This window comes from Prionailurus viverrinus, chromosome F2 (genome assembly GCF_022837055.1).
Source record: "Prionailurus viverrinus isolate Anna chromosome F2, UM_Priviv_1.0, whole genome shotgun sequence".
Taxonomy (NCBI): Eukaryota; Metazoa; Chordata; class Mammalia; order Carnivora; family Felidae; genus Prionailurus; species Prionailurus viverrinus.
Window position 1 is genome coordinate 46,599,220 of NC_062578.1, and position 10,598 is coordinate 46,609,817.

At 41.5% G+C, this 10,598-nt stretch overlaps 1 pseudogene; it reads right to left on the bottom strand.

Annotated features, from left to right (window-relative positions):
- Positions 1-1,731: 1,731 nt before the first annotated feature.
- Positions 1,732-2,315, bottom strand: LOC125156199 (60S ribosomal protein L18a-like; annotated as a pseudogene).
- Positions 2,316-10,598: the final 8,283 nt, after the last annotated feature.

A 10,598-nucleotide genomic window follows, 5' to 3' on the forward strand; every position in this document is an offset into this window, starting at 1 on the left:
GGGCTAGCAATCTGTATTCAATTTCAAATTGCTTCTGGGAGTTTTATATCCTGTAATAAAATCAAAACTTTTAAATAATGTATCGCAAGGACATGAGGGGAAAACTGAATAATTACTACAATGCTGTGATTTTGAGATGGTGTTGTTCAAATAAAGATTCCCTCACACTAAAATTGTATTATCATTTATTTTTACCAAGAAGAGGAAGATGCCCACGGGTGTCTGGGTGGCTCAGTCGGTTAAGAGCCTGACTCTTGATTTTGGCTCAGGTCATGATCTCATGGTTCATGGGATCAAGCCCCGTATTGAGCTCTGTGCCGACAGCACAGAGCCTGCTTGGGATTCTTTATCTCCTCCTCCCTCTGTGCCCCTCTGCCACTGGTGCTCCCGCTTTCTCTCTCAAAATAATTAAACATTAAAAAAAATAACAAGAGGAGGGTTTCCAATCCAGATTTTGTACACTGTTGGTTCCATACATCACAGGAGCTATTTTAAATGATCTTCTCAGTGTTTCAGTGATGAATAGAAGAGGAAATAATTTCATAGCAAGCATTCGAGGATTTAGAAACAATACTTGAGACATTCTATTTTCAGAAGTACAAATCTGCAACGCAATCAAATTCAAGGACTGATGACTAACGTAAATGGTCAATTGCCAGGAGGTAATTCTTTTGTTTCCACTTTAATATTTTACTGATTTATAGACCCAATAGGAACACGTGTAGAGTTTTTGTTTTTCTTTAAAATGAACAATGGATTCCCCTGAAATATTACATTTAGAAGACGTACGTAGGAAGTCTGGAGGAGAGAGGAAGTTCCTTTCATTTTCTTCTCCTTCCAGTGCCTACGCCAACCTCACTCCCATCTAACAATGAGTACTGTTTTCTCTTAATTAGGCTTCTAATGTAACTTTGCATTAATTTTTCACAAGTGAAGAATTAAGAATTTGCAACCTGAGAAACCTAAGTATATGTGTATATGTATTTGCATAATGTCATAAAAAATTAAAACAAATAAAATAGAACCTTATAATGTGACATTTTAGTAAGAGATGATAAGAAAATTAATTCAAAAGATTCATCTTTCAAAAAGAAAATCCTAGAGAAGAAAATATGTTTGCTGTTAAAGGCGGAGAACTTAAAACTGAAGGGTCTTAGCAGAGGGTTTGATTTTCAGGTCTTCCAAAGAAGCAAACCCACGGTCATTCTGGATCTTGACTTCCTGTATTGTATCTGCTAATCTGTCCCTCTGTTTGACCTGACCAGTTCCATGGTCTTTGATTCTCGTCAGACTGTCACCTCTGGGCCTTTTCCTCTCAGTGACCTCTGGACAAGATACATTACCTAGGAATTTCATTCTAGTTTTCTGCCCTCAGCAGCTTCAAATCTCCAGCCTGTCTCCTGGGTCCTTAAGCCCAGCATTTACCAGATCTCTGCTTCATCCTATATTGATCTTAGAACATAGAACAGAATATAGAATATATTCTATAGAATATAGAACATAACTAACTGATAGATTTTCCGATCATTGTTATCAACCCCAATATTGCAGAAAATATCTGCGGATGTTTATGATGGTTTATATCCAAGTATTTATATATGTTGATATACAGAGAAAAATTAGGATAGTCCACATGTACTTTTTAAATTTTTTATTTTATTTTTTTTCTGAGCACTCTGGTTTTCCCAAAGAGTCTTTTTGGGCCTACCTCCGGACAGGGAGGCTCTGCATCTAAAAATACGTGTTGAGCCTCTTGGCGGTGCAGCATGGCTTGTGCTGGGGACGCAGGACCCAGTGGGGCAGCGGGAACTCAATCTTGGAGTCCCGGAACTGATGGGCTGAGGGTTGGCGGCACTTGCTGGCTGTGATCTCCTCCACCTTCATGACCTGGATCGAGTGAGCCCGGCGCGGTGTGGAGCGCCTGCCCGTGTCTCAGTAGCGCTGGGTGACAGCGCCTGCCGCGGTCGGGTCCCGGTACTGCCGGTACAGGTTGTGGGAGCCCCTGCGGGAGTCAGAGCACAGCCAGGTGCTGAAGTCCCTCACTCTCAAGGGGGATTTCTCCAACACCTGTCCACAGTGGACGATTTCCCCCAAGACTTCTTCATCTTCTTCAGCTGAGACACAAAGCACCAGAAGCCAAACTTGGCGACAACATGATTAGGCGCAAAGATTCATAAGCTATAGAGGGGCAGAGTATGGCATTTGGGGATGGGCAGGAGGCACCCCACCACCTTGTAGTCTCACAGCATGCCCCAGGCCTTCAGGGTGCTCTCTTCGCTCCTGCCGCCAAGCAAGAAAAGACTAGGATAGCTCATAATTTTAATGCACATAACACATGTCAATCATGTCTTTAATTTCCTTCCCTCTCTCCTCCCTTAAAAAAATTCTGGGGTGTCTGGGGGGCTCAGTCGGCTAAGCATCTGACTTTGGCTCAGGTCATGACCTCACCACTTGTGGGTTTGATCCCTGCCTGGGGCTCTGTGCCGACAGCCCAGAGCCTGGAGCCTGCTTTGGATTGTGTCTCCCTCTCTCTGCCTCCCCCACTTGCTCTCTCTCTCTCTCAAAAACAAACATTTAAAAATTTTTTTAAAAACGCACTTATTTATTTATTTTGAGAGAGAAAGAGAGCATGAGCACAAATGGGAGATGGGCAGAGAGAGAGAGAGAGAGAGAGAATCCCAAGCAGGCTTCATGCTGTCAGTGCGGAACCCAATGCAGGGGTCAGTTTCATGAACCATGAGATCATGAGCTGAGCCAAAACCAAGAATCTAACATTCAACCAACTGAGCCACCCAGGCTCCCTACATTGGTGTTGTAAAGGGGCTCATTGCTGAAAGAATAAAATTATACCATTTGCAGCAACACGGATGGAACTGGAAGGTATTATGCTGAGTGAAATAAGTCAGTCAGAGAAAGACAGATATCATGTTTTCACTCATATGTGGATGTTGAGAAACTTAACAGAAGACCATGGAGGAAGGGAAGGGGAAAAAAATAGTTACAGAGAGGGAGGGAGACAAACCACAAGAGACTTTTAAATACACAGAACAATCTGAGGGTTGATGGTCAGGGGGAGAGGGGAAAATGGGTGATGGGCATTGAGGAGGGCACTTGTTGGGATGAGCACTGGGTGTTGTATGTAAGTGATGAACCAAGGGAATCTATCCCAGAAACCAAGAGCACACTTTACACACTGTATGTTAGCCAATTTGACAATAAATTATATTTAAAAAATGAACAAACAAAAAATAAATAAAGGGGCTCATTGCCTAAAGCCCTCAGAAGGGCTTGACCTTGACTGTCTATTGCTGCTTTCAGTTGGTCTTCATCTTCAACCCCATGTCCAGCCTGGCTTCCATCACCCTTGCAGGCATACTGGACCCTCTTACCCCTTTTCCATCCTGCTCTCTCAGTCACACCAATTCCAATCTGTCTGCTTTTCTATTTCTTGTTTCTGAACTTCAGAAAAATGCATGCCAGCAAACCTCAAATTAGCAACCCCATTATTCATTTCTTATTGATTTCGAACAGCTATTCCCAGTATTTGCCATTCTTCTAAGTTCCTAATGTCCACTCTCTTTCCTTCATTTTATTCGACAAATACAAATTGAGAATCAACAATATGCCATGCTTGCTATGCTAGGTGATGGGCATTACCGTAGGGGCCCAAAAAATCCCTGCTTTGACAGATCTTACCATCTAGTGAGGGAAACAAAGGTAACTTTCCACCCTTTCTGCTTTGCTAGAAACATCCAGGTCTTTTGGGAAACATCAGCCTCTTCACCCACCCTTTCTCTATGTCATCTCTCTCTGCTTCTTTGTCTCTAGTTCCCCTCCTATCTCAGAGTGAAAAGCCAATCTTATTTACTTTCCCATATGAACTCTTGAATTCATTCCCTTCTTCCCTCCTCCAACACCTTACTTCCTTATGGTTCTTAATACTTTTCATTCTGAAACAAATGATATTATTTTAAACCCTTGAAATAGTCTGTATTAAATACAAAGCTATATTTTTACTTTCTTTGATGAAAGAAATGCTGAGTACATTTGTTAATATCTTCAAATTCAGAACTGGCAGAGTTTCTTTGAATGCTATCTTATGTTTTGTTTTGTTTTTTTTTTTTTCTTTTTGAAATCTTCTTGAAATAATCAGCATAGGAGCCAGTGGATTAGCATTTTTGGATCTGGTCTAAACATTCTAATGAATAGTTCCTCAGCAGATATGTCGGTATCACTTCTTTTAAAGTGATTTTATTTGGATTGCCTTCCAGGTACTTTCTATTTTGCTATGAAAAAGTCCCAAATATATAGGCTTGGTTTTCAGTTTTTAATCTTAGATTGGCTAACAGATACCAGAAAAATTATTTTCAATTTCTGATCTGCTAATTTTGGATTGGTAGGGAAGAGTATTTCAGTATCTAGGAAATCTTATAAAAATTTCCCATTAGATTTAGTAATTACTTCTCATACACTATTTACTGCATTGGTTCCTGAAAACCTGTCTCCTGTAGGCGATGTCACCTATTACTTTACTGTGATCAGAACCTGGAAAATCCTGAGTGTATGGTCTTTCAATTCCAGTGTCTTATTTTTCAGTAAGAGGGTGTTAGAAATTTCCCCTTAGGAACACATCTGGTTCCTCTTTTTAAAATACTACTTTTTAAAAAGGGCATCCCACAACACAAGTTGGAAAGGTGATGAGAACATCACTGATAATTTTGTTTTAGCATTGCTCTTCAAGCCAGCATTTCTTCTTCGGGGAACCAGACTAGGTGAGCAAGAAGCACTAATATATTATCTCTCTGTTGCTGTTGACACATTCTGACAATGAGCTATTGTAGAGATCTATGGGAAAACTGAGAAATAAATCCTGCCAAACAGGTAGGCTCTTCAAATATTTGAGGTATGAGTCCTACCCTGTAGTTAGAGTCTGAGACCTCAGAACTTCTTTAAGGGGGTCTGTAGCGCATGCATTATGGGAGACAAGATGTAAGGGCAATTGGTATCTACCCTGGCACAATGTACCTTCCTTCTTTGGGTCAGGGAAGAGGCTTCGCTTTTGACCACATCCTCGGGGTTCCAGTTGCACATCTTCTTTAATGATCATAATTGGCACTTTTCCAGAGCCTCAAGTACCTAAGATCTCCTGTTGCAGAGGCAGGCTCAAGCTGGTAGGAGGGAGTAGTGGGGCAAGAAAGCAGTGGAGATGAATTGAAGCAAAGGAGCTAGCTCTTATCAGGGAGGGGTCAGCAGTTAAGATCTTCTAGTCAAAGCAGCAAGGTGAATTTCAGTTCACTTTGTAGCATGTCTATATGCAAAGGGTCTATAGTCCAAGGGGCTGGGGCAATGTGTAGCAAAAGCTTCTGGGTAAGAGTATCTTTTTTTTTTTTTTTTTTTAATGTCTAGTTTTGAGAGAAAGAGGGAATGAGTGGGGGAGGGGCAGAGAGAGAGGGAGACACAGAATCGGAAGCAGGCTCCAGGCTCTGAGATGTCAGCACAGAGCCAGACGTGGGGCTCGAACCCACACACTGTGAGATCATGACCTGAGCCGAAGTTGGCCGCTCAATCAACTGAGCCAGCCAGGTGCCTCTGGGTATATGAGCATCTTAAGATAGTAAGTGGGTATACAAATCGGAGAGGCCCTTCCAAATTCTGGAGGTGAACATATAGCCCCATGAAAAGTGTCTTCTGTGAACCAGATGAGGGAGTCACAAAGGAATCAAGATCCTAGATGACACAGCTGAAGTACAGAGGGCTTTAGTTCCCAGAAGGATGTGGGGTGGAGGGTAACTAGAATCTGGGACTTGGGTCAAAGGCTCATCAGACCGGTTGCCTATGTGATGATGAATTAGAGCTCTGACAACTCTGCCCTAAAGCAGTGAACAAATGTGACAAATTCCAAATCCCTGGCTGATATTGTTTTATTGGCCATGGGAGAGGGGTGGAACAGCTTACTGGCACCAGTGTCTGCTTATCCAGAACAGCAGGCATGAAGCGAAAGTGGGGCAAAGGTTGGCATAACTGACCTGAAACCACAGGTCAAAGCTTAGCATCTGATATACATGTGTGCACACACGCACAGCAGCCATCGGGCAGAAAGGCTGTCCAATTATTAGTGGTACAACATATGACCAAGGCGTTAGCAAGGAACAGAAACCAGATTATTCAGGAATCAAGCATGGGCACTGGCCCATCCATAAGCCAAAAACCAGTTGGGTAAATGGAATACCAGGGGGTTCCTTTCTTTTGCAGCAAGGTCTACAGGCCTTATACCACCTGGTCATAAAGGATCACATTTTGACAGGACACATAACAGGGTAGATCCTGAAAAAACACAAGAAAAGATGGGAAAGAAAAAAAAAAAGGAAGTTCCATTCTGTTGGCTCAAAAAAGTACCACTTGCATAATTACAAAAAGCCTGACTTGGCAACCATTCATGAGACCTGGGGATTTTGTTGGTAATAAGCTCAATATAAGTGAGTTTGCGATCTAGTGTTGCAAAAAAGGCCAATGAAATCTTCAGTTGCATTAGCAAAATATAGTTTCCAGATAAAGGGAGGCAATGGTCCCATTGAACTCAGCAGTGGTAAGGCCTCATCTGGAGGCTTATATCTAAGCACATTTTATTTTATTTATTTTATTTTATTTTTAAAAAATTTTTAATGTCTATTTATTTTTGAGAGACAGAGAATGAGCAAGGGAGGAACAGAGAGAGAGGGAGACACAGAATCCGAAGCAGGCTCCAGGCTCTGAGCTGTCAGCACAGAGACCGACGCGGGGCTTGAACCCACAAACCATGAGATCATGACCTGAGCCGAAGTCAGTTGCTTAACCAACTGAGCCACCCAGGCGCCCCTCCAAGCACATTTTAAAGAAAGACACACATAAGCCAGCATGAATCCAGAGAAAGACAATTAGGCCATAGAAAAATCTGGAAACCATGTTACCTGATATGTGTCAGAAGAACTGGCTGTGCTTGGACGAAAGAGAAAAGACTGGGGTGGGAATGTCTCTCCCAACACTTAAAGGATTGTGTGATGAGAGGAGTAACCTGAAGGTTTGTTAATCCACAGGGCAAACTGAGAATTGGGTTTCAGCTCACTGAAAAGCAGAAATTTTAAAGAATCAAAACTGTGTGACAATACAAGTACTTTCTGAAATCACGAACTATCCATTACTGAAAATGTTCAGGTCAAGTTCGAATGATCTTGTAAGGGATCCTAATTTTCTGTACGTGGAGTGGGCAGGGGAGGCGCACATAAGAGGAGAAAGGGAGCTGGATTTGTCCTAGGAGTCCTTAATAATTCTCCACCAACAGTGTTTCCATGTCTAGACAAGATACTTGTCTAGTATCTTAACATTTTCTCCTTCCAGACATCCTTTCCAATTTTTATTTTTAAAGAAAGGAACAATCTTCATTTGATCTTTTGTTTTTGCTTCGAGTGGAGTGCTATTATTGTTTTCACCTGTTCAGCATTTTTGTATTTGGAAAGAGCATCCTGATTTCTTTGGGTGACTACCCCTCCCTCATTCTTGGTTCATAAGATTAGAGTGGTGTTAACCACCACCACCCCTCCTTTTAGGGGTGTTCATATGACCTTTGCCTGGCCTACTAGTGTTTCAGACAGTGATTAATTCAGGGATGGGCGTGTGACCTAAGCTGTCCAGTAAGAATCAATTCTAAGGTGCATGTGTGTGTGTGTGTGTGTGTGTGTGTGTTTTACTGGAACTATTAGGAACTGCTGGGACCACTTCTTTGTTAATTGTAAGGCTGGAGTTGCCAGAAACAAGCATGTGGAAAGAGTCTACAAGAGAATGAAGCCAACACAGAAAAGTGGGTGTGGCAGTGGAGAAAGAGAAAGAATATCCTGATGATATTGTTGAATCTCTGGACTTTCCAGTTACACAAGCCAATAAACTCTCTCTTTGGTTTAGATCTCTGTCTCTTGAAACCAAAATAGTCTGAACAATATGTTTGGGCTCTCCATTTCTTCCTAACTTCTCTCGTCCTTCTCAGTTCTTTACGTGGAATCCGGGGCCCATGGCAACTTGCCTGCCCACCTCTCCAGCTGCATCTATCACAGATGGCTTTGACACTGATGTAGACACTCAGTGCTGGTATGGAAGGGGCAGGCTGGCTCTGTGCCACTCCTTCTGAAATCTGACTCCCTTGCGATGTTTTTGCAAGGAACCTTCTTTTTACTCCTAAATGCTTTTGTCTCTGAGTCTTCCTTTCAACATACCATTTAAAAAAATTTTTTTTTAATGTTTTATTTATTTTTGAGGCAGAGAGTGACAGAGCATGAGCAGGGGAGGGGCAGAGAGAGAGACGAAGACACAGAATCCGGAGCAGGCTCCAGGCTCCGAGCTGTCAGCACGGAGCCCGACGCGGGGCTCGAACCCACAAACCGTGAGCTCATGGCCTGAGCCGAAGCTGGACGCCCAACCGACTGAGCCACCCAGGCGCCCCTCTGAGTCTTCCTTTCATATTAATCTGTCCATTTCTTTCTATGGCTCCTCCATTTTTCTACCCTTTAGATTAGAATCCTGGTAGTCCTCTGAGACATATTTATTAAGCACCTCCCATCTGGGCTAGATGCTGGTGATTCAACAGGGAAGTCAGCATACACAGCCCCTGTCATCTTGGGCTTAGAGTCGAGGGGAGAACACTAACTGGTGCAGCTGTATCCAAATCACAACTGGGAGAGAATCCAAGCAGCTGCCCTTCTGAACTTTGATTTCACACAGTGTAGGAAAGCCGTCATCACACTCTTAAGAGTTATATTTTCCCATTGCAGATGTAGAATACAAAATTCAAAAGGAACAAAAAGAGTGAAAATTCTCTTTTTTACGTCTGTCCCTCAGTTCCCACTCCTTTGGCACCCCTCCCCCCAGCAACTATTAATAGTGCCGTATGTATCAATCCAAAACAAGTCTGTGCACATGCAAGCAAATATATGCAAGCAAATATGTTCCCCATCCCCACCCCCTTTATAGAGAGTCTTTGCATCTCGCTTTTTTCCTCAATAATGTATCTTGGAGGAATGCTATACCAGTACCTATAATGGTACACTGTTCTTTTTATTCATTATTAATTAATTAATTTATTTATTTTGTTTGAGAGAGAGAGAGAGAGAGAGCTTGTGAGGAGGGGAGGGGGCAGAGGTCGAAACAGAATCTTAAGCAGGCTCCACACTAGGTGTGGAGCCTGATGCAGGGCTTGATCCAGCAACCCTGGAATCATGACTTGAGCCAAAATCAAGAGTCAGACTGGCTCACCCAGGCACCCCATACACTGTTCTTTTTAATGTATGCATAATATTCAATTGTACAGATACACCCTACATTACTTAAACTATCTCCTAGTGACACACCTTAAGTTGTTTCCAGTATGATGCTCCCACAAACAAATTTGCAAGATTATCTGAATTATATATTATTTCATATGTATTATGAATTATCTACAAGATAAATTCCTAAAAGTGGAATTCTTGAGTCAAAGGATATGTCTAATTTTCCACACTGATATCGATTGTCCACTTATTTCCCAAAGTAATCACATACTTTTAAGTCTGTCAGCAATGGATGAACACCTGCTTTCCGACATCCTCTTTGACAAAACCTATTATTAAATATTTTGGTCTTTGCAAATCTGTTAAGTGGAAATGCTATCTCATTTGCATTTTAACTTGCATATTTTATTGAGTGAGGCTGAGTATCTGTTTGTGTTTAATATTCACTTGTATTTCCTTTCCTAGAAATATTTGTTCATGTTCTTTGCCCATTTTTCTGTTAGATTTTTGACCTATTGATTGGTATATGCACTTTATATTTTATGGAAATTAGCTTCTTCTCTTTCATATGTGGTGCAATTTTTTCTACACTGTTATTTAACCTTTCATTTTGTTTATATGTTTCTCTTTTTTGCTTTCTTTTGTTTATTTTTGCCAAGAACACGACAACTTTTAATCTTCTCTCTTTTTCATCCTCTGGATGTTGGTAAGTCTTAAAATTTGTTCCTTCTTACTATTCTCTGCTGGGGGTAAAATGAACAGACCATTTGTAGCCAAGGAAGATAAGTGGCTAAGAAGCACAAAGAACGGTCATCCTCATAAACAAACAAAAGAAAATACAAATGGCATTTCATTTTTTACTCTAGCAAAGATAATCAGAGTGAAACCAACATTGCTACCCTCTGTTGGCAGGAGCGCAACTTAGTTCAATACTTTTGGAAAGCAAATTCTCAGTAAGTAGCGAGAACTTTACATTTTTGAAAAATCCTTATTCAGTAACAGCACGTCTAGAAATTTATCCCACGGATATACCATCAAGATGGACAAAGATTGATGCATGAGATGTACTTCCACACAGCACTATTTTAACACGGGAAGAATTGAAACAATTCATAAGCGGTTGTCCTACAGGTAAACCATGGTTTGGCCACACCAACGAAGGCCACACGGCTACAAAAATAAAGCTATTAATGACGTGAGAAAATTGTCACACTATTACACTAAAGACGGGATTCAAAATTGCTTGGACAGTGAGATCACAACTGCATTAAAATTAAAAACTGCCAAGAAGTGTCAAAGCAGTGG